Consider the following 25,404-nt stretch of genomic DNA (forward strand, 5'->3'; position numbering starts at 1 on the left):
CGCTTTACACAGAGAAATGAAAGCAGACAATGCACCAGAGCCTGTTATTTCAATCCTTTGGCATTACCTGCATTTTTTAAGACAACGCAGTTACAGATGTGAATGGAGGCCTCTATTTACCTGCTGCACTGAAGATGAAGCAAACTCTGCTTACATTTTTATGTCAAAAGAAGAAAAAAAATCAACTATTTTAACTTGAAGCCCAGACACAATGATAAACCATGCAAGTCAGCAACTTGTACGTGTACAACCATCTATGCTACACCCTAACCAAGCATCAAGTCTTTAAAACCCTGAGGAAAAGTTAGCGTTAAGTAGCTAAGAAAAGAAGTCAGCAAACAAAGCCCCCAGTGCATCTAAAAACTACAGAATTTTTCACTATTACAAATCCAAACAGTATGATGAAACTATGAAGGAATAACTTCAGTTTAGCTACAGTGACATTCAGGACACACTAACTGAACTAACACGCTCCCCATGCAAAAAGCTGCTAGTGACAGAAGTGGGTATCCACTTGTATCGAGAGTGAAACTCCGCTACGCAATGTTCCTGCTGCTTGCAAATTAAAGGACTTCACTTTCTAAAGTACAGTTGTTTCCAAAAAATCCCTCAGTGGCTGTTTTAGATTTTGACATGCAGTGGTTTATTTCCTTTAATAGATCCTCCTCTATCTACTGTGTAAATACTGAGAAACTTCACTGTTTACACCAGCAAATACAAGATTAATGCACTTTTTTTTTTTTCCCCCATGCCACAATTTTTTGTCTATTTGCATGGCATCTCCACTCCAGCACCCAAGAACCTCTGGTTCAGCGAGCTGTGCTCTCCAGACTTTCCCAAGAACAGAGCCACTTCTGCTACCAAACAGGAAGGGAGACAGAATCAGGAGAAAAGGGCCAGATGCTGCACAGGTGCACAGCTCTGGGAAAAGAGCTGCTCTTACACCCAGGCAACACATGTGTACCTCTGCAGAGGCTCTTCAGGTGCGACCTATGAAACCCACCGATGCGTATTTTCAGTATTCCCCCCGCACAGAAGGCAGGCAGCACCCTGTCACTGCAACCGCAGCGCCTGCAACAGTTTAACTCTTCCAAGAAGCACAACTTTATTCCTTCATCCCCTGTTATTACCTGAATACACCTGAGCCTTGCTGTCCTTGGATCTTCTCTGTTATTATTCACTGTTCTCCTGAATAACCAGTTGGCAAGTGGGAACCCAACCAGTTCTCACTCACTAGGAAGCCTCCAGACACCGTGGCCCACTCTCCCTCCCATTAGCCCCCCACAAAAAGCCACTCCTTTGGTTCAACATTGGTTCCTGCAGCTCCCCTTTCTTGCTTGTCCACCTCTTTCCAAGGACTTCCTCTCTCCTTAACTCTTCCTCCTTTCAGTTCAATGGCTGACTCAGTTCAGAAAAAACCAAACAACTTTAGTTCAGTAAGAAGCAGATGCTCCCCCTCCCTTCTCTCCATTCCCACCTCCATCTCACCCCACCACACACAGAGAAATATTTACAATAATGCAATAAAGACCAGATTCCTAAATCTTGTCCCCCAAATCTCAACATTCTTAAATTTGGGACTGTCCCTATGACTAAGTGAGGTGAACTGCAGTGTATAAACTGCCTATAGCAAGCCTAGAGTCTGGTATAAGCTCTTATGTATGCAGGGAAGTCATCTTTCTTGGAAATGGGGCCAACTGCTCTTAACCAGCTTCAGTCTCGTTTTTATATGGCCACCTCAGCCGCATTCTATGTGCAACCATCACCTGTTGCAAAGGGAGTTTCTTGACAATATGCTCATCTGTACATTCTATAGTATTTCACAACACCTTTAATGTTTCAGTTCAGAAAAGCTGGCCAAGCAAACAATTTCTCACTTTGCACAGGCATACTTCTGCAGTTTGTTAACTGAATAGGATTGCCAGCCAGTATCTCAGCTTTTTAACTATTTTTTTAAGATGACATTAAAACCAGGCTTTTTGTACAAGACTTCATTTGCCACATGAAACTTTCCCTATTAAACTTAGTATTTCCTATTCTTTCTGTAACGTCACCATTTACATATGCCCAGTCTGTTATATTGCTGTTTGGTGAATTTATTTTCAAGTCATTCAGGGTGCACATTTGAATCCAGGTCAAGTAAATCTGACACACAAGTCCAGAATAATTAGTTTCTTTAAGACAGTGAAGAGGACTCTGTGGGCCTTGCCAATTCCACCATCAGTTCTCAGAGAAAGCCATTTGCCCGCTGGCTCTGACCTCCCCAGGCAGCCTGTGGCAATGACAGCTTTGTGACAAACACACGCTGGAAGACACGAAAGAACCGATTCTGATTCAAAGAAGGTGACATCTCCAACTTACCTCCATAGTAACTTCTCTCATTTAGAATCACAGAAGGGGCTGGGTTGGAAGGAACCTTTGAAGACCACCTAGTCCAACCTCCCTGCCATGGTGGGACATCTTTCACTAGATCAGCTTGCTCAAAAGCCCCATCCAGCCTGACCTTGAACACTTCCAATGATGACTTCAGCATCAACATGAAGAATGTCTTGTCATGGAGCTGAAGACAGAATTCTCCATCTTCCCTCTAGCAGAAACAGCTCACACATTCTTTCATCACATCAAACTACAGAAAATTCAAATGCTCTGTTCTCAAAGCTTTAACACCTTGTAGCTCTCATGCCCAGTCAGAGAACCAGCTGACAGTCAGAGATTCACACACATTACAGGCTGAAAGTAAGTAGAATTATAGAATCATGGAATGGTTTGGGTTGGCAGGGACCTTAAGATCACCTGGTTCCAACCCCCCTGCCATGGACAGGACACCTTCCACCAGACCAGGTTGCTCAGAGCCCCATCCAACCTGGCCTTGAGCACTGCCAGGATGGGGCATCCACAGCTTCTCTGGGCAGCCTGTTCTAGTGTCTCACCACCCTCACAAGTAAAGAATTTCTTCCTAATAGATAATCTAAGTCTACCTTTTCTAGCTTAAAACCATTCCCCCTTGTCCTACTGCTACACGCCCTTGTGAATAGTCCCTCTCCAGCTTTCCTGTAGGCCCCCTTTAGGTACTGGCAGGCTGCTACAAGGTCTCCCTGGAGCCTGCTCTTCTCCAGGCTGAGCAACCCCAACTCTCTCAGCCTGTCTTCATAGGAGGTGCTCCAGCCCTCTGATCATCTTCATGGCACTCATCTGGATTTGCTCCAACAGGTCCATGTCCTTCCAAGTAAGAGTGAGCTATTTACTTTCCACTTGAATTGATATTTCTCTTTTTCTGTGACTAGTGTCATCTCTTGCTTCTTTCATCACCTTACTGCCAGAAGTCAATAAAACATAGGTTAAGAGCCAACATATCCAAGGACTTACACTGATGCTGTGTTGAAGCTACTTTAGAGCCACCACAAAGCTGCTCTGAGCCTCCAGTATTATACAAGCAACAGCTAAATCAATACCACATAACTAGTTCTAAAATTTACCTACACTTGCTAGAAACAATGAGGAGTTCAAAGCTGAAAATAGTATCAATATTCTGCCAGAAAAACAGCAAACATTTATAGTTTTAACTGATGTTTCTACAGGACTGAGTTTTTCCAACCACCAATTTACTGATGTCACCCTAGAAAATCAGAAAAAAATGGAAAAGAGCAATTAGGTCTAAGGGTATACTTTTTTCCCCTACTGCTGCCTTAGAGGCTGCATACCTTATTTAGTTGGCTACTATTCTAATGACTTAAAGTGAGTGTTATTCAGAAGATATTAATTTTATTATTAAATGAAAGAATCCACAAGAATCCTCACTCTTCAAATACAACCAGTATCATGCTGTCATCTCATAGATTTCCATCTGTTCATTTTCTGATAATTATTTATACATCTTCACTGCAGTTATCCCTTCTTCCTTCTATGTTTAAGGAGAGAGTAGCGACTTCTCTCCAGCTTTCATCTAGAGGCATTTATCTTACAATCAGTCTTGCAGTACACAAACTGAATTTCATTGGCACAATGTCTTCATATAAAAACAATCATCATTTTAGTAGAACTCTTATGCTGCAAATCCTTGTTCCTGTCTTGACTGACTTCGCAGTTAATCCCTGTAGTTTACTTGGTGACCCAAAGAACCACAGGTCATACTTATTTTCCTTTTCTGTTAGTATCTGTTTGGCAACCTAAACCACCATACTCATTTTTTGATGCATGTTCATGATCCTCAACAAATGACTCTGTATACCTGCTGTTCTGCCTTCAGCCATATAGAGCTCTACCTTCTGCTTTGATTAACAAGCAAACAAACAAAAAAACATCCCATTGTAAGACTCAACAAGCACTTCAAGCACTTCCCCTTCTCAGCCTTCCTTCTGCAAACACGAACCAAACCTTTTTTTTTTTTTCTGATTTACTGACCTCTTCTTCACCGTAACACTTCTGTACACAAGTTGCCAACAGCAGGAGTCTCCATGGGATTCTGCATCACTGTCATTTTCCACTATGCCTTTTCCACATATGCACTTTCTCTTTCCATAGATCTCTCCGATTCCCTCCTCCCATTCATTAATCTTCCTGACATCTCACAGCCTCTGCCACTGTAATCCATTGTAATCCACAGCCATTGCAGGTGGTAAATCAAAAGCAAGCTGCCTTCATCTGCTAGAACCAGCCACTGAAAAACAATACAGCTGAATCCTTCTTCCTTAGCACCCACGTGAGGACAAACATCCTTGTAACCTTAAGGATGTTAAGCATTATTTACAGAAGCATTTAACAAAGCCTTTCTCCTCAATTAAACTGGCTTGATGAGAAAAGCAGCATCACTTGGCCCATGCACTGAGGGCTCCTGTGGTCACCTATTTGCTCTTACTGTTATATCCCACAAGACAAATAGCCCATAGATATAGCTGTCTTATCTGTGACACACTGACCTATAGGTTTCAGTGGTCCTTACTTGCCTACACTACCAACGCCTCTGGACATTTAGGACCTGACCTCTACAAGCACCTGTGCAGCCACCTGCCTGCATCCCACCTCCTACTTTCAGTGTAAAAATCCTCCTGCAGCCCCAGATGTAGGCAGACCTAGATTCATCCTGCCTTAATTAGTATAGCCACATCCTTAGGCTACCTTAGGCCACTTCACCATAAACACCTTTGTCATCACCAAGCAAGGCACAGTTTGTAAGAGGTAATAATATTTTGCATAAAACATGTAATGCATTTTGGAGAAAAAATCCAATGGTTTGAGACACACAAAGTCTAAAAAAGAAGCACAAGCTTCAATGCTCATGTTCTTTCCAAGTACGTCATCTGTTCATTATAATACATCATAGCTCCTTAAAAAACTGTGCCTCACCATCTTCTCACAGTCACAAAACAACTAGCACTGCAGCCAAACACACGTGGGATGGGCTTTTCCCCAGGAAAATCCAAGATCTCACCTTTGCTCTGGAGGCATTCCTCTGGATTAAACACAATGGGGATGTAAAGCTGTCACACTTCTAACTTTGGGAATGACTAGAGGTGCTTTCCTGCCAGAAGCACTGGTGGCCGCCAAGCACCTGGTGCACTCCTGCACAGCCATAGCTGTTTGCGGGGATAAAGTGGGAAAACAACCCGAGTTAAGAATAAATCAGTAAAACCCAAGAAGTTGGGGCACTTTCTTGACCCAATCCAGTCCACTGATAGTGAAAGCAGTATGAGTGCCAGAGGGACAGGCACCACAGGAGATGGGTGGCAACAGGGACTGCGTAAGTCAGCGCTGACACTAAGAGAAGCACAAATAAAACCACAGTCGGCAGCACCTCAGTTAAATTGACTAAACCAAGACCTGTCCCTCACTATTGAGCACAAAGAAGCAATCTCTATCCACTCTGTATACAACTCAGCACTCGTAACATGTACACAACACTGCTGTATGCTTTTTCTCCCACGTGGATGCCCCTTTCCACACCCCCAGCACAAACCTAGCACCAACTTCAGGATAATCTAATACTATGCTCCAGGAATAAAGAGGCTTTTGTTTTGAAAATCTGAACAAGCCCAGCAGGACCAAATTATGATCAGCAGCCTTTAAAAATAAGCATATATGATAATTCCTATACAATAAAAATAAGTTATCCAGTAAATGTAATTTACTTAGGTTTATCACACAGTCTCTTGCAGAAACATAACAAAGAGCATTCAAACCACCCTCTGTAGAGTTTAGAAACATTTACAAGGCATGAATGATGATCTACAGCGTCTAACTGCATCAAAAACAGAACATTCCAGGTTGCAGTCCATCAGTTGGGAGTAAGGCACTAACAACCTTATTTTTAGGAGCATTAATTTGTTAACTCCAGCACGAGTTGGGTTGTTTCACACAGGCGAAACTGGAGCCAAGGATCCCAGTTCAGCACTCCTTACCCAGTAAAACTATCACAGGTTCTTTCCAGTCCTTCCGCACCCAGAATTAGCTATTACACCAAGAAACATGGAAACCCAGAATTATCATTTCATGGACATGAAGTGACTTTCAATATGGCCTAAACTCTTTAGAGATACTAGTTTAAAAGCCTGAACCAACAGTTTAGGATTTCCTCTAAGCTGCAGCTTTCTCAAGTCAATATTTGTAAATCATGTTTCACGTTTCCAAGGAAACCAAGTAGGTAATACCTCTTGCAAACAGTCTCCTTTCAATATACTTTTCATGGCTACAGGGCTCATAGAAGTTACTCTTGGTCTGATGAAGGAAAGAAGTCACACTTTTCCTCATGTCTTCCAAAAAAAAACATTAGCCTGCAGAAGCAACTGAAGCTACATAGCAAGCATCTACAGAAATCCCTGTGGACTTTACCATCTGAAGCACATGTCTAATAGACCCTGTATTACTCAGCTTTTCTAGGTATTTTTCCCAGTAGCAGATCTGAAAAGTGTCCAGGGTAAACAGCATTACATTCATTTTGCACACGCATAAATAAGGCACTTAGATGATGTCCCAATTATCAGCCAGTACACCACCTATGGACACCTGAACATATCTCACCACCCTCTCTAAAAATACATTATGCATTTCATGGGAAAGTTCAAACGTTAATAAAGACAGAGACCAAATCTAGGGACAGAGTAGCATGTGATAATCGGACGCAGCTTACTTCTTTTTTTCCCCCCTTCTTTATTTTTCTTATTGCACAGATACTTAAATCAATTTAAGGCATGACCAGCTTACTGCATCCCACAGACATAAAATAAATGGCAAGAAGCACAAAATATACTCAAAGTAATTTTGTCAATGGGATCTTTGGAAAGAAACAAGATTACCAGCGAAGCAGCAATGACATAATACCTCTGTCTTTAGAAGAGACGAGGAAAATTGTAAAGCCTGACATTAAGTAGAAATAACAAATCTATGAATTCCACTTTGATAAATGTGAAGACTTAAAACTTTAAAACAAAATGCCTGTAACAACGTTTTTGTGCTCTTACACACTGAAGACAGATCAAAGCAACAAAGAAATCTATTTTCCTGTTTGTTAGAAGTTCTGCAAGACTTGTTTCAAAAAGCTAGCTAACATGCTTTTAAACTACATACTTAAAAGCATTATGTGTCCAAACATCCCTGCTGAAAAATCGAAGACTGAATTTTTACCAGAAGTATCCACACTAGAAAAATACACATCTCACCCTTATATCTGCTCACATATACCTACAAGATGCCCTCGATAATTGTTTAATACACAAAACACATATCCAAAGTTCCTCAGGATGTCGCGTCTTGTTTACTCAGAGAAACTCAACACTGGGTAAGACACAGGTGCTCTTTGGTGGCTTACAGTAACAGGAGACACATCAGCCCTTCAGGAAAACACCTCAACCTCCTCCTGATCTAACAGGCATCAAGCCAAATCCATGGACTTTGGCTCTAACAAAGTTTATTGCATCCAGCACAGATCTACAACCTACAAAGACTCACATTCAAGACCAACACACAAGATAAACCTGCAGCTACTCATCAAGCCCAGAAGGAGCAGCCAGGAGACTCTTTTTGATACTCTTTTGAACAGCAGAGGCTTGTTCAAACCACACAAAAATGAACCCATTACAGCAGAATCACTTTACACAATGTACCAGGCATCACGTTAGCTACACAAACTTCCATGGCAAGCAGTGAAAAACAATTTCTGTCTTACAAGGTGTCTCAGAGTTGTCTGCAGTATAAGAAAATGCATTCCAGAGCAGATAACTGAGATACTAGTAATGGACAAGATCTTCAGTGGGTAATAACTAGTACTACAATAAGGTAAATCCATGTTGCATGGAAAGTAGGTTCAGCACCAAATAGTTTTCAAAAGATCTTAAGTCACTGCTGAGCAACAACAGGCTTTCTTTTTGGCACCATTTACTAATGAAATACACACACATTTACTTTTTTTGGACTGTTTGTGTCCTCCCTCCACCCCTTAATTTAGTAGTTTCTCTCCCCTGAAACCTGCCTTCACCCCAGAGAACAGCGACTCACCCTGAGCCCCACAGCACAACTGGGAAATAGATGGGAAAGGGAAGAAATACTCTCCCAATATCCTGGGGCCAGAACACAAGGACATGTACCAAAGGCAGCCCTCACTCACAGCACAAAGACAGGAAAAGGCCCGAGGGACCCTCCTGCTAGACTGCAAGCGAAATCATGGTCACCTCAAACCTCAGGTGTCCTGCTCTTCTGGAACTGGGACACAAAAGGCACCTGACAACCCCACCTGAATGGAGAAGAAATGGAGTCACTTTCCACACGGTAACTTGTGAGGTGAGGTACCCCAAGTTTTCCCAAACGCGAGACAAGACAGCATCACCAGGACACCACGTGCAGCTCCAGCTGTCTACCGCACCGACCCAGAAACCAAGGGGTTACTGCTTCACCACAGTGTTTTCAGGAACCGCTGCAATAAATCTTCAGCAGAAATTCAGCACTCCAGGGACCTGTAACAGGCTATGTAATCTATAACATGAAAATATAAATTAAGGCATGGCTGCTTTTTACATTTAGAACTATGTGCAATGGAAACTAATTCTGCATTAAAAAAAAAACTTGAAAGCAAAAAAAAGATTAAAAGGCTAATAGACAATGCATGGAGAAAAGAAGAGCAACATTACTGACGAAGATCAAGAAACAACACCTAAAAATTCCACTTTAGTAAAAAATGAAATCATCATTAGCCTTTACAGAGAAAGGATTTTAAGTTAATGAATGACTGCAAACACTTCAGGCTCACATTTCTGCTTTGCCCTGCAAAGAGCTGTATTCCAAAGACAAAGTTCAAAAGCTCTGTGGAAAGCCATGCATGAGCCTTAGACACCACCGGCGGCCTGTAAGGGGCTACATCTTAATAAACTGGTGGTTCCTGAAGAACATAAACCCCATGAATAGTAGCAAGGCCAACCAAGGAAAGCACAAGCCTACATCAAGTACTCCACTGAAAGCCTAAACCAAGACATTGCAGCAGCACTGGAGAAGAGTTTGTCGGGAGGAGCAACTGGAACAAATGCTTGGACTGCAGCAATTGACTGGAGGTCGACTGGATTTTAGAAAGGTCACATTTCCCCACAGACCAATTAGTTTTGCAGCACTGTTGTATGAGATGGGTCTAAAATTAGCTTTACAATATATTTCACTTTCCATTTTTTTGAAACACAGGTAAGTAAATCCCTGTGTGGACTTCTCTCAAGAGCATAAGGAAATTCTTTTGGCCAAGACTCTCCATCGTGCCTGGATGTATTTCTAGTGCTCTTTACCTGGCTCACTTTCCTCTTGTGCAGCCTGAAGCATTAATAAAACCTCTCTTCTGACTACTGCTTTTCACTCTTCTGACTTCCTACACAGGGCTACTCTGCACAATGGCCCTTGTTCCCAGCCCTGATCCTTCTCACAGGATCTGGACTAGTCACGTCAACTTGCAAAAAAGAGTGACACAGCCAACAAACTTATTTTTCCTTCTCTGAGGAGGAGGAAGGGAATTACATTTCCAACCGTACTATTCTTTTGTAACTCTGCATTCTACATCATTTTGCCTGGCACCATAAGAAATACAAGTAGAAACGGAGCTATAATGCTGAACAAAACTATACAATGAAAAAGCTGGCAAAAGAAAATAATTATTGCTTTGGTCTTTAGTGCTGTTTTGAGACATCAGGGACAAGGCAAAGAAAAAAAAAAAGGATAAAGGCCCATCTTTAGTTTGGTTTCCTTATAAAATACAGGTACCTTTGATTACAGTTTTAAAGTCAGAATATGTAGAAATTAAGCTTTATTTACATAATCATATCTCCTTGACAAGACTGATGAAACAGAGCACTACATTAAGCATGGAAAGGCAGCCTCCAAAAAGGATGAAATAATTGCGGGGAAGAGCTCCAGTTTGTTCAAGTACCAGTACGGCTTCAATGATAAGATCACTGTGAAATAGCACAACTTCCAAGCTGAGCACAGCTCAGCAGAATTACCTGGTACTCTTGCTCTTTTAAGACTAGTATGGATTAATGAGCAGCAGTTACAGGGGGTAAAAAAAAAAAAAAAAAAAAATGGAGTAGCCAAGTAACAGCATTATTAAATTTGAAATTAGCCCAGAAAAACATAGAAAGAAAAAACATGAACAAGCAAGAGACAGAAAGGTCTGAGAAGTGCAGCACAAGGTAAGCACACCAAACATTAAGCCTCGGCAATTCTGCTCAGCAGGTACCACTCCAACAGTGCTCCAAAACCTGTCCGGTAAAGAAACGGCTTTTATTCTGTAATATTATTATGTGTACTAAAGGAAAAAGCTGACTCTTATTTAAATTATTCAAAATTACATTTGAAATTATGGAACCGATTTATATGCCTTCTTTCACCAAGGTTCAATCAGTACTCATTTGCTGTTGGAATTTTCTTTGGAACTATTAACTGATAAAAATCAGATTAAACAAAACTGAAATGTAGTAAACTAATAAATAAGTGTATAATAGAAAATTCTGTTTCTCACAACTTATTCAACCACCACAGACCGATAACTAGCTCGTTCAGAAGTTGAAAAATCTACCAGGAACAAAAGAAACTAGGTAAATGTGGTTTTCTCTTCCAATTTTTTTATATAAACAATGTGTTGAAGGGTGATCTCTAAAATTCTCAAGGATATTTTAAACTGAAAATACGAGTTTCTATTAATAAAGTGTTATTTTTCCTTTATTTTATATAAAAGTTTGTTTTAAACACAAATACCTTTTAATGATTTTTAAAGTAACGCAGCACATTAAAAATAAATCAAAACATTGACAAATAATTTAAATATTTTCTACAGTTTATATGGGTTCCAATTTCTATCTAAGTATAGCTGACAAAGTCAATATCAAATAAAACCATCTAGTAAATAAGAAATATCAGTCATATTGCAATATTAAACATGCAAAAATTAAAACTCAGGAAATTATCATTAACTCCACAAACTTCTTAAATATATAGGTATGCATACAATGCATTCTCTTCATTAAAAATCTGAATATACTCTGTACAATGACTATTTTGTCTGCTGCTATCAGTAACTAAATGTCACTTACCCGACTGACATCACTGGGAACAGAAAAATCAGTAAGAACTACAGAAACCAACCAAGATTTAAACTGATTGTTTAAATCAAGTTTTCCTGCCGGCCACTTTAAAGTCAAATTGATTTAAATCAATTCACCCTCTTCCAACAGCCACAAATTAAAACACTGTTCAATTATACAAACTCTGAAAATGAAGACAGAGAAGGAATTGATAGGTGACTGGTAGACCACTCACTTAAGAGACAGAGGTATAACAAGGTTAAGTGGCTGAAAGCCAAATACATGGATAAATTCAGGGTACAAATAACACAGAGATAAGTGTAATTATAACCACTGGAACAGCTTACCAAAGACAACAGTTGATTCCCCATCACATGAAGGTTTTTCACATTACAACTGTATATTCACAAAATGTTCTAGCTCTAGGAGACCATGCATGCTTCACGCAGGCCAAGGTGATACTCTATTGATGGCATTATTTAAACTGAATTAATGACCATAATGGTCTTTTCTGATCTTCACATCAATGAATCTACAATTTGACCCCATGCTGAGTTCTTTATTTCTTCTCACTTCACCAGGTCCTGCCCCCACTGAGTATAACTTCATTTGACTTTACATGATGTTCCTTCTGCTACCCACTTAAATGCCACAACCAACTAAAGAACCAGCCATCATCTGAAAACATACTTCGGGGTGGCACTGAACTTGAAATGCAACTTCAATCTTCAATTAAGACCTCAAATGCACACTTTTCAAAGCCTTTTCGCTAAGTCATTGAAGACTTAAACTGTATTTTACACGCTGCTCTATGGGGGGTACCTAACATGTTCTTTAGCCTACAACACAGGGAATTAAATCCCCCTCTCAACACGGGACTTCATGTTTAGGCAGAAGATGGCTGTACAGAGAGCTAGCAAAGCCTGCATCAGGCCCCAAGAGCAAGGATGACAGCTTTAAAGCAGAACAGCCCAGAGGTACTCCCAAACCACTGAACTAAGAGCCCCATTTCACTCTGGAAGCCTCGTACTAGACAGGTCTCCCAAATACAGGGTTCATATTACAAACCGTGAGAACAAACTGAATTCAGCATTTGTGGCTAAATTCAAATTTGTTCAACCAGGCAGAAATCCTAAAAAGTCTTTGCAGCTTACATGTTGGTTAAATGCGGCTTTGTGGCTTCGCATCTTCTACGGCACTTGCAGCACTGTCAAGATGCTTTTAGGACACAATTCCCGGACTTGACATGGTTCCCAATCCTCAAGCTTCGTAAAAGCTGTGGTCTAGTCATGCAACTTTTAAACTGCAAACACTATAATGTCTGACAAACGCTGACAGGAATTACTGGTTTAGATCGTATCAAATGATTGCTGTAGCATGTGTCTGATTTCTGCTCCCTCCTATAAAAATTACTTTTACAGATTCTTTGACATAGATAAAAATCCCTGGGTTTACTGAATTAGTTTTAACATTGTGTAAAGGCCACTGGCTTCCTCAGTTGGATGGGTTGAAAGCACAACAGTACAAGAAGAAACGTTTTCAAGAAAAAACAGGTGCAGGAAGGGGAAGAGTAGTTGAAGTTGCTACACTTTTCGTAAAAATGAAGGCAGCTTTAGAATAATCTAGGATCCATAAAATGTGCATGGAAACAACGAATAAAGAAGCTTTTTAATGACAAGCCACTGCTCCATTCAGGTCATTAGCAGGAGGGTTACTGCAAAAGCAAGAGGATGTCTGAGAACAGCACTCCTCACCCAAAAAGAGGCAGGGCAGCGCTGCTGGCCAGAGGCATAAGGCAGCACAATAGCTAAACGCACAGGGATGGGACCGTGCAACATCCACTGCAGTCAGAATTCATCACACGAAGAAACCTTCTCCTTTTCCTTTAAGTCCTCTTTTTCTTTCTTTTTCTTTTTTTTTAAGGCAAGGAAAAAGACGTGTTAATGAAAGCCATGCATGCATGGAACTTCAATAATATTTAATGGGAAGGATCTGCAGGTACAAGTATTTTTTATTTCTGCTGATGGACTTCAGGCTACGCCCACAGAAGGACTTGGGTACCAAACCGCTAAGCTCCTACTGCTGTCCCTACTGTAGGAAAACACAGCCTAGCTAGGGGTGCATGCTCTCACAACACACAGGGTTAAACACCAAGTAATGAAAGCCACGAGAAAAGCCCACAGAAACTGCTATTCCCTCCTCATCATCACCAAATCCTGCAGCGCCAGGAATGCTTCTCCCAGGATTTCAGCACAGCAGGTCACCTCTCACCTATCTTTAAACAAGTACAGTGCACGCATCTACATATGAGCTAAATATCTGAGATTTCCTCTACTGTCAGCCAACGGAGAGTTTTTCTGATGGTCTTTTGACCACGAGAATGATTCTGGTGTCGTGATTTTAGTACACACCTCTGAGGCAAGGATGAGCCAGGCTCCTTTTCTGGGGAAAGGAATGGACTTTATTCAAGCTATCCACCAGAACTGACTTAAGCAAGTGTCTGTGATTGCTATGCATAGACTCAAGCCTCCCATCCCCACCCAGCCCACATGCTTCTTTAGCATTGCAATGAAGAAGAAATATTGTCTTCCTAAATCCAGCAATATGGGAAATCTAAAGGAGAGCACATCTCCAGTAAGCACAAAATAAATCTATCTTGGATACTAGCAGGGATGTAAAGAAGAAAAAAAAAAGAAAAGGAAAAAAAAAAAAAGAGTACTGAATCTCTTTATATTTTTCAATTTGCGCTATGTTTATATTTAGTTGTTTGATGTGACTATTGTAAACTTTATCCCAATAGCCACAACCAAAAATTACAAACCTATCACCTTCTCAAGACAGAACGTCCATATTAATCAATACATACTCTTTAGACAAATATCAAAGACATTTTAGCAAAACATTGATTTAGCTGAATATAGATCTGGAAAGTAAAAGTGAAAATGGTAACACTTTTTGAGATAGCAGCCACCAAATCTGCCTGCTAGCTAGACTGAGTTTGCATGCTTTCCCTTTCAGAAGGGGAAAAATAACACACGCAGTTGATTTTTTTTCTTGTAAAATTCTGCAGGGCATTGTCTATACAGAAGATTTCCTTGGTTAGATGGAACCTGTGAATAATTAAGTCGCCTTGTAACTGTTAAGGATCTATAGAAACTGGAAAGGAATGTTTTTCCCCACCTTTGTGGTTTTTTTAGTTTTGGTTTGTTGGTTTTTGTGTTGTATTTTTTTTTAATGGAAAACTTCATTTCCCTCATTTTTTGCAACTGAAAGATTTGCTGAAAAAGAAACTGGAAGAGCTCCAACTACTGTCCCAACACTTAAAGAGATTTTAAAGTGTCATCAATCACAGCTCTTTACATGTTCTTGTAGAGCACTGCCAATCCATACTTAAGAATAACTAAAAACTGTTTTAGGCCAGTACTGCACACTCAAAATAAAGACAGATTAAAAAAAAAAAAAAAAAAAAAAAAAAAGAAGAAGAAAAAAAATAAGAGTATTTCCATATCATTCTGATATCAGGACACATCAAGACAACAGTCACAGTTACTCTTTAAAATTCATGTTACAAATTTCTAATATCCATTCCATTTCACAAACTTCAATCATTTCAGCTGAAATTCTCAGCGACCGCTTCTGCAAAATTTGATTTCAAAGTTTTGGAGACCACACCGGTCACTTCTGACAATTTTAGTAGCAGACAAAAAAGTAAAACATAATTCAGAACATTTTGTTTGGAAAGGTTCTTCCCCAGGGATCCACAGAAAAGACAGAAACTTCTGGGGTTAGATAGTTGCCTTTACCCATGTCAATGCCAGTCTGGCAAGACTTAAAGAAAATACCTGAGAATAACAGTTCACCCATGCTCAGGAGAGTTTCCAGAGCTCGCTGGTAGCACCTCCAACTCTGCTAACGGACCTGAACTTCTTTCCAGCTGGCCTGAGCTCTCTTCACATCCCCTGCACCGACCTGTCCAGCCCACATCACACTGTGCTTCCCGCATTGCCGTCAGGGACCTGTAAGGCTCCTGAAAAAGAGATGCAACACCACTACCAGCAAAGCCCTTCTTGGCCAAGGCAGAGAAAGAGAAACCATTTCGGTACAGTCAGCAGGAGGATCAGCATTAGTATGCACAACCTTGTAGTCTTTGCAGCTCCGACCACTAGACAACACCCCACACTAATTAGGAATTGGGGTCACTGCTTACCACCTTACACAGAGGGTAACAAAGTGGTTGTTCTAGGTGACATCTGACAAAACTGAGACCAGAACTCAGGTCTCCTGACATGATACATCATCTGATTAATTATCCCCTTTGCAGCACTGATGTCCAAGGTCACGCATTTGATTGTTCCACGTTTAAACAACGAGAACACGCTCGCCCCACAGCCAGGAACAAAGCTCAGGATTTTTGAGTCCCATCATTACTCTGCTTTGTAGCAAATACTGTGCCAGCCATTAGCAAAGAGCGCATTTCATTCCGGTCCTGGAGGCTGGTTCACAGAGAGGACAAAAGCTTGCTACTGCTAACCAGACATTCCTTAACTCAAGTGGTGCTGGTCTGCACTGCAGCTCCAAGGCCTGCCAACATCAGCGCTACCAGCAAGCCGCAAGAGGATAATCATCATTGCACATGAGGGCATTTGTTTCAAGGGGAGGGGGGAATACTCTATCAACAAATAAACAAACCAGGAGATTTAAAAAAAAAAATACAGACATTGCTTGGACTGCATTCAGAGGGTAGGATATGCCACTGTGCAATGGTCTTGGCAAACTTTATTCAGTATGACTGAGCATATACTTTTAATAGTCTTTAATCATGGGATCTCCCTTGACCCTCACACACACAATTTTAGTTCTGATATGCCTCAGCTTTTTCATCTTTGTGATTTCACTGAACTTTAAAAATATTCTAAAAGAGGGAAAAAAAAAAAAAAAGAATAATCAGCAAGCCAACACCTAGACAAGTCCTACCCTCGTACCTGCAGCTTAAGGAGCGGCACTGACACAAGAGCTGATGTGCACAGATGTGGAATACATGAAGAAACGTTGTCAGTATGAAGCATACAGTCCCTGAATATATTTCATGTGACTTCATATATTGACTCCCAAGTTTTAACATAATTTCAGTTGAGAAACACTGGGATGGCTCACGCTACCATCCCTTCCCAAAAATGCAGGAAATGACAGAAATAGTTATAGGACCAAGGCACACCATAATTTAAAGTTGTCTTCTCCAAATCAAAACACATCATTCTACAGTAGACATAAATGCATAAAATATTTGTATATTATAATTTGATTTTGGTTTAGACCAAAGTCTAGACCACATTTTCTGATTAATACCATAAGAATACTTGAGAGTCCACACAAGCTCAGTGTTACATACAGTGTAGACATAATGACTTTTTGGCAATGCCACATTATTTTTTTTTCTCCCTTCTGTCTCTCCGTATTATTTTAAGAATTCCCTGACGGCAAAAGGTAAATAAAAATAAAGAATACTCTACCACTTTTGTATTGTAGTTACTGCTTGGGAACAAACACGAGTGCATACACTCAGAATAAACTTCAAACACACCAGTCACACCAAACTTTACAAAAACACAGGAAAGCTCACAGATTTTAGGGCACCAAGTCTAAGCAGACCTTCTGCACAGAAAGAGCTTCCAAATGCCAACACCAATTTTTGTTTTCTGAAAATATACACAAATAAACCAAACTAGTGCACAACTATTCTCACATTGGTCCTTTGCAACAGTGCCACAGTCAACGCTCTAGTCAAGTCTGTCAACGTAGCTCTATGCCTAGCTATAAACTAATACAATCATTTTGACACTGAATCCTCAAATGTAACACTTGGTTGGGGTTTTTTTGTATTTAGTACCAACTTCAAAAAAAAAGTATCATTCATTCAGTAAAAGCAAGAGGACTGTCTAAAGTTCAGTTGTTGAACACAGGGTAAGGTTACATGGAGCTTTTTCCACTGATGAACAATGTTCAAAGTGTCCTTAGTACTACAATGCAAAAGTATTTCTCTTCTCTAGCATAAGCATGTATTTAGTTTTTAAAATATTAATGTCTTTTTCACTGCACAGGGAGTGTAGTCATTTGATGCTTTCATGTTTGCACTTCCAAAACTCAAAATCTGTCTTACAGATACAGCACAGCACACCTTGCACAGAAAGAAAAGAACAGCCACAGCCTGACTGCTCAATACTTTTCTTTACATCTCACTTTGAAACAGCATACTCATTGTATGTTTCCCTCTTAGCCTGGGAAAGTGAGCATGCTTGTGTTTGCAGCTCCTCCTCTTTCAAAGACGCACAGCTGCAGCTGTAGTAAACAACCACTAGTCAAGAGCTGAGAAGGTCAAAGTCTCAGTGCTGCATCCATTTCAGCTTTTCTAAAAATGAAATTTCCATTTCAATAAATTATTTTTTTTGTTTCATTTTGTAGTTACGTCAAGGAAAGGCACACCACAGTCATGCTCCAACAAAATAAATCAAGCCACAACACTTAAAAGCCACAAGCAAAACACTTCAATAAAAATATTTCACTAGCTTTATTAATATACAAACACCTCATTCAGTGTCTGATAGTTTACTTGATTTAAAGACTTGGTGAAAACCCACCTGTTACACAATGCAAATGACACTGACTGAAGGAACGAGCAAGGAGGTTGACCAACCTGAAACGTGGCGCCAATGGGTGCACAAGGCTCACAAAGGTGATCCAGCAGCCTGAAGCACAGAGGCTGCAGCTTTGAGAAGGCTAGCATAAGCGGATATCATCCACCCAGCAATGAGAAAAGGCACACGCCTTCCCTTTGAACCACCCAAAAGTTAAACAATAGAACACCTTTCTAGAGCTGAAACCTGCACCGAATCACAGAGCTTTGGCAATCCCACAGCGCAGGAGAGAGCTCCCCAAGCACCTGGGAGAGGCACTGGCCATTCCCCTCAAAAACATGGCCTGTATTTCTACTTGGATATGGTGGGTACTGTCACACACCACCTTGGTTTGGGTGAAGAGAAAGACAGTTGCTATCATGGGGCTTTGCAGCCCAAGCCCTTCACTGACCCCAGTCCACCACCTCCTGGGGGAAGAGCAGCTGGTTTACCCCACTGCATTTCAGCCTCCCCTTGGCCGAAGTAAAACTCTGCTCACGCATGTTCAGGTCTGGCCCATCCCAACAGAAACAGCTGGCAAAGAACTCTGCTATTAGCCTGTCCTGGAATCTTCAAGTTTATTTTTAAAAGTTGTTACACACAATTTTCTTGGGTTCTCAGGGGCCCTTCCAGCAAAGATTTTTCTACAAGAGAACGCAGGAAGGCCTGGAAATATTAACATTAAGTATTGTTGGGGAAAAAAAATAATTAGAAATACCTCATTTCCCATCCCCCTTCTTTACATGTCTGGTATTACCTCACTATCAGATGCAGAGACCAAACTATCTCCCACATCCTAAACTCCTTCCCAGCCAGCCCCTCCAGCATACACGCAATCACTCATCAAACGCCCCATGGCATACCTCCTCCTCAAAAAGCCTCTTTATTCCCACAGCTGGGGGATAAAAGAAAAAAAATATGTTTTTTCACAGCCCTCTTTCTTTAAATGCTACTGACTCCTCCATGAACTTGGGGGGGGGGGGGGAGGGGAGGGGGAGGGGGGGAGCGCAAGCCACCTTGTAAAGCTGCCGGTATCCTAATGACAAGATTTGCCTAAAGAAAGGTGCTCCCACACTGCCCTCCCCGACACCACCACACACCACCCCCCCCGAGTTCCAGGTACCAGACACAAGAAAAGAAAGGAGGGAGAAAAATAATAAAAGGGGAAAAAAAAAAAGAGAGAATAAAAAAAAAAAAAAAAAAGAAGGAAAATACCACCACTGTTGTTCCGGATGCAGCAGGGGCAAGCGGGTAGGTGTGCTGGCCCGGGGAGGGGTGCGCATGGGTGCTGCTCCCCAGCCACCAAGGGGGTGATGTCATCCCACCAGGCTCCAGCCTGGGCACCTGCCGGCAGCATAGCGGTGGCAGCTCCGACCGGCTGCCAAAGCCTCAAGCGGCACAGGGAGGGGAAAAAAATTAAAAGCATTACAAAAAAAAAAAAAAAAATCCACATGCAACGTTTCCTTCGCTATCTGTGGTCGGTTTGTGTCGATAGGTGACATGCAAGCTTGCAGGCAACGGTTTCAAGTTGATTACGTCCCGCTTGAAAGATATTCCCCCTCCCCCAGCACAAATACATTAAAAAAAAAAAAAGCAGACTCGGTTTATGCAGCATTACGTCATTAATAAAATGCTCCTATCGCCCCATCTGTGACCTATTCGGCACAGTTACTAATCCCACGCTAAGACCACTTTGCTGTTCCTGTACATTTCAGAGTTGTAGACCAACCAGAAAGCAGAAAATGGAGCCCATATGCCAGCGCTATATAAAGCAGCCTCACAAAGTTGCAGCGAATATGTACCTGCCGTGCAAGACAAAAAGGGGAAAGCAAAAAAAACCCAAACAAATGAGGGGAGAAGGATACCATTTATTTCCCGACAGATAAATTGAAAAAAAAATAAATTGGTTTACTTACTTATTCAAGGGGAGGGGGAGTGCCAAAAGCTAGCAGGATTTCACAAGCTTGATATAAAACCCGATGCAAGTGAACTTCTCTTTGGTGCCTCCTATCAAACTGCTCGTACCTGCTCCTTAAGCGCGTAAACCATCCTATTCTCCACAGAAGCCCGTTTGCAGGAGGGAACACCACGCCAAGATCCAGAAAAAAACCCCACTGTCTGGAGCGGAGCATCACATCGCTGCAAACCGGGGGGGGGGGGGGGGGGGGGCAGAATACAAAATAACCCATCTGGTTGCTCCTAAATAACCCATCTGGTTGCTCCCATCCGCCTCCCCCAAAACCCTGTGGTGAGGGATTTTGGGGGAGGCGGGCAGGAGCCCAGATTTCCTCCCCGTGCGCCTCCCTGGCGCACCAGCAGCAGAAGGCTCCGGTGGGCTTCGCGGGGGGATGCCATGGGGCACGCATCTCCCGCGGCCTCCGGGCACACGCTTTTAACGCAAATACCAGCGGTTTGCTCCCCAGGCAACGCCAGCCGACTTCTGAAAGAGCAAGGATTTATTTTATAGAAGATAATTATCTTTGTAGAAGGTAATATAGCGTTACACTCCGATTTTTATTCTCCCCCCCCCTACAGCGTTACACTCCGGGTTTTTTTCCCCCGTACAGCGTTACACGCCCTTTTTTCTTTTTTTTAATACTTTCAAAAAAAATTTTTTAGTATTTATTTTATATATTATTTTTTCCCCACCCCCCACCGGCGCCGGGGCACGGCGGCCGCCCGCACCCCCGCCCGGGGACGGCAGCACAAAGGGCCGGGCGCTCCAGCCCATCACTCCTCCCTTAGCGCTTTTTATTTTTTCCCCCGCTTTTTTCACCACCCCACAGCTTCAGCGGGAAAGTTGAGGGAAAAGTTCGAGCCGGCGGCGGGGGCGGCCCCCAGCACCCAGCACACACAGAGCCCCCCCCCGGCATCGCCGCCGCCGGGGCACCGGGAGGGCGGGAGGGAGGGAGGGCACCGCCGTTAACCCCCGGCTCGCCCCGGCGGCGGAGCCCGCTCCGGCGTCGCTGGGGGAAGGGGAGGGCGCCCTGCCCCCGCTTTGCTTTAGGATTATTTAACTTCAGCATAAGGAGCGATTTTTTTTTTTTTTTAATAGCTGACTGGGACAGCAGCCGCCAAACCCACAGACGTTAGCCGTTTATCCTGGTAAGAAAGGGAATCGGCACAGACCTGAGCAGCAGCGGAGAGCAGGAGGAACTGTTTCCTTCCCCTGACACAGGGTCCCCGCTCCCTGCTGCCCGTCCGCCCGCCCCGCGCTGCCCGGGCACCGCCGCACGCTCGCTCGCACAGGGCACCGGCGGCCGGGCTCGCCGCCGTCCCCGGGAAATGAATGGGGGCAGCCCGGGGAACCGCGGCGCTCGCCGCCGACTTACCCGCGTCACATGATGAGCCGGGGGCAGGGTGGGCCGGGGGTGGAGGCTCCCGGCGCCGCCTCGCCTCACGGTGGGGTCGCCGCCGCGACAGCCCCGCCGGCCGCTCAGACAAAGGGCCCGGTCCGGACCGGTGTCCCCCTCCCCAGCTCCCGGCCCCTGCTCCGGCCGCGGCGGGCGCCGGTGGCGTCGCTGGCATGCGGCGCGTCCCCGCCCCCACCGGCAGCCGGGCGGGGGGAGGGGAGGGGCCGCGCCCCCGCCCCCCGGCCGCCCCGGCGCCCGGTGCGCCGCCCGCCCCGCCCCGCCCCGCCCCGCCCCGGAGGGGTGGGGACGGGAACGCCCGGCCCCGGCCCTGGCCCCGGGGAGGCAGGGCGGCGGGGCGCCGAGGGGAGGTGCGGGGCGGCGGGGCCTCCGGGGGCGCTGCGGGGAGGGGCAGGGCGGGCCGGCAGCGGGGGCGCCGGGGGGAGGCCCGGGGCGGGACAGGTTAACGGGGCGCCGAGGGAGGCTCGGCGAGGGGCGGGGCGATGGGGGAGGCCCGGAGGGGGCACGGGGCAGAGCGGGCGCTGAGGGGCGGCCCGGGGGGGCGGGGCGCTGCGGGGAGCCCCGGGGGACGCGGACACGCGGGGCGCGGTGGTGGCACTGAGGGGCCGCCGGGGGGGACGTGGCGTCGACGACACTGACGGGCGTCCCGGGGGGGGGGGGGGGAGAACCGCGCCCGGGGCGCTGAGGGGAGGCGCGGGGCGCCCCGGGGAGGGGGGGAGCGAGGGGCGGGCGGCGCCGTCCCAGGGCGGCGGGCCGCGGGAGGCCGAGCGGCGGGGGCGGCCTGCGCGCAGCTGCGGATCCCGGCTGGCCGCGCCGGGCCTGGCAGCTACCTGGCGGGGCTGAGCGCCGCCGACCCTGCTCGGCTGGGCTGGGCTGGGCTGGGCCGGGCCGGGCCGGGCCGGGCTGGGCTGGGCTGGGCTGTTCTTTTCTTCACACAGGCACTGCAGCTGGTGGGGAGTCGGTGAGGTGGTGTTTTGGGGTGGAGGTCAGCGCGTGTGGCTGAGTTGCGCCTCTGCAAACGGAGAACTCCCTTTATGGGGAGATTTTTCACGCGTAGGGGCTGCGAGATACGAGGTTGTAAAGGCTTTAATAACAACGTACAGAGAAACAGGTTACAAATTCTTAAAGTTTGTTAAAAACATACTGTTCTACACAGTTGTTTTTAGAGAAGAACTTTTAAAACTTTCGGAACAAAAAGATAAATCCTGAGAGTTGGCATTGAAGAAGGAAATCTGTTTTCTTTCAAAAGCATTCTTATACGTATGTGTTCACACTGTAAAATATTTTGGTGGGAAGGTCCTGGCCCACGCCTGACCAGTGTCAAAGCTATTACAGATTACCTCGGGATTCCCCTGCCTTGGAGAGCCACTTGTTAACCTAGAGCTGATGTGGCTCCTTTCTGCCTCCTCCGCTATGGGCATGGAGTGCAGGTAAGCTTTGACTAGTCCTGGCTGCTAAGACAGTTTCTGGGCAATGTTCGAAGGGGATTCAATTTAAGGAAGCTTAGCAGACTTGTGAATAGTCAGGGTGCCATGCTGGACCCTGGCAAAAGCTGTGGTCAGAGCAGGTAGGAAATATGAAGTTCTTCATGTGTCCCCACCCCTCGTCCTCCTCAAATTCAAGCTCAGCTCAGCTGCTCCAGAGGATCCCATTCAGAACAAAATTATTTGGTAAATAAAGTGCAAAAAGAGGGATGCCTTGCCTAGTGTGTTGGGCCAGGGTGTGAGTGTGTTTGTAAAAGCCTGTATAGCTAGCGTATTTGCACAGAAAGCCAGGCTGAGCTCAGGTAAATAATTACTGCTAAAATGCTATTACTTTCGGTAAATACAAACTAATGTTTGCTGCTCCACGTAGTATTTACCGAGGAAGCCAAAAGAACCAGAACTGATGTTTGTTTCCTTAGAGGATTTCAATGCAACTGCCTGAAATACATCGATGCATTGCTTCGTATGTTCTCACTGTAAATGGTCCTCTGCCACCTTTTGGCATAAACAGTTTAGGTAATATAACCCCCTCACTATTTGTCCCTGCATCTTACCTCTATTTCCACAAGGTTAAAAAAAAAGAAAGAAAAAAAAAAAAAAGGCAGAATAGCAATAGCAAATAAACGTTAAAATGGATATAAACAGAAGTCTACCTCACAGTCTATGTAAATATATGCCTGCACAAGCTATAAAGGGGATTAGGCACAATTTGCTATTATAATTTTGCCTCTAGTGTAATAATTTCCTTTCAACAAAAGTGAGCACAGAGTTAAAATACAGTCTAATGAACCAAGCAACGCACTTCCTCATGTTATTACTTTAGATACAGAACCAGTTCCAACAACTGTAAGTTTCATACGTGATGCATGGAATTTTCAGAAGATTTTACCCAAGTCAAAAGTTAATGTTGTAACACTTCTTTTAAACGATAAAATATGCAATCCCATTGGAAGCAGGCTGCTGTAGACCACCACTGGAAACATTCCCTGAATAGATGTGTAGCATATATTCAGATTTATCAATAACAAATAAGAGTATTAATATTCATCCCTCTTAACCACTTGGAACAGGGAGCAACGATTTCCTAGCACCGAGTGTTCTGCAGAGAAAAACTGGTTTCTACCTACAGAGGTTAAAGGATTAATGAATACTTGGCACATGAAAAATTAATAGTGGTAGCAGGAAGAAGATTGCATGTAGAGAGTGTGATAAGGTGCGTAACAGAGAAACATCATGTTACACAGGTTGCCGTGCCCCGAGAAGCAGATGAAGCTCATTTCCATTGAATTTCAGATAAAATGTTTAAAACCATCAATATTTATTTTGTCATACTTCGAAATATTTTATTCATTTATCTACTATATCTAAGGAATAATCTAGAAGAGGGGTTGGCTGACTGACATTTGGTGATAAAAATTGTTCTCCATGAGCTTCATTATGTGCTATGTTGGCTGTTTACATGGTCTATTGCCTGCTACTAAGAACTATTACCCACATGCATGAATTTGTAGGGCAGTATCTAAAGCAAAAAATGCGTAGCTGCATTCGCAGGAGAAATGTATTACATGATTATATATCAATAGATTGATACAGAAGTAGGGATATTACACATTAGTATTTGATGTATATCACAGATTTATAGGGAAATGTAGTTCTCAATCACATGCTTTTATGGAAAACCTGTCCTACTAAATCACTCTCTTGGCTCACTCCATATACCTGACCCCTCTCTTTCCACTCCCATCTAGCTTAAAAAAGCTGAGCATACATCATCTATTTGAGAATGTGCTGGCTTACATTTTAACGCAGAAATACTTTGAAAACATTTAGTATTTCTAAACATATGGAAAGTTCTTTTTTTTTTCTTCATTTTTTTCTTAAAAGAAGTAACTTTAATCACATTTCCTATTAATCAATGAGACTTTTCAGCATGCCATTTTTCCAGAAACAAAAGTCTTAAATTTTGAAATGGGAACGTTAATGGTATATAGCCATATACAATTTCTGAAAACAGAAGAACATAGCTTTGGAAGCCAGGAGAACAAATCGGGAGAACAAAACCCAAAACAACCGTGGTTGGTTACTTTTTCAGAAGCTCAACGTGTGTGTTGATGTGTGTACTTTAGACTTTTCTGTAATCCTCCACCTCTGCCACATTGCCTACAAAGCAGTACTACTGATTCACTGTTACCGAGTCCCAATCACTTACAATGACTTGTCAATCCAGTCTTGCTGTAGCTGTTCTTTTCCAAAAACTTACCAAAAAAGAACATCCTATAAAATCTCCCCATAATGTTCCTCAGCCTTTCACCTCTCCTATGTTTGTTGTCCACTG

The 25,404-nt window shown here is 43.5% G+C and overlaps 1 protein-coding gene and 1 long non-coding RNA gene across 8 annotated transcripts in view; one reads left to right on the top strand and one right to left on the bottom strand.

Annotated features, from left to right (window-relative positions):
• Positions 1-21,775, bottom strand: part of KLF12 (Kruppel like factor 12) — a 251,695-nt gene extending 229,920 nt beyond the window's left edge. For 2 of the 6 annotated variants that reach the window (XM_040584208.1, XM_040584202.1), the window contains exon 1: positions 21,547-21,775. The gene's annotated coding sequence lies outside the window, so the exon portion shown is untranslated. The other 4 variants (XM_040584204.1, XM_040584206.1, XM_040584205.1 and 1 more) reach the window with 4 other exon arrangements.
• LOC121083629 overlaps positions 20,360-25,404 on the top strand; it is a 31,788-nt gene continuing 26,743 nt past the window's right edge. The window contains exons 1-2 of one of the 2 annotated variants that reach the window (XR_005826431.1): positions 20,360-20,703; positions 21,270-21,319. This is a non-coding gene — a long non-coding RNA (uncharacterized LOC121083629). Of the gene's footprint in view, positions 20,704-20,932; positions 21,320-25,404 lie in introns of those variants that run through there. The other variant, XR_005826430.1, reaches the window with a different exon arrangement.

The sequence above is a fragment of the Falco naumanni genome, chromosome 2 (genome assembly GCF_017639655.2).
Source record: "Falco naumanni isolate bFalNau1 chromosome 2, bFalNau1.pat, whole genome shotgun sequence".
NCBI lineage: Eukaryota > Metazoa > Chordata > Aves > Falconiformes > Falconidae > Falco > Falco naumanni.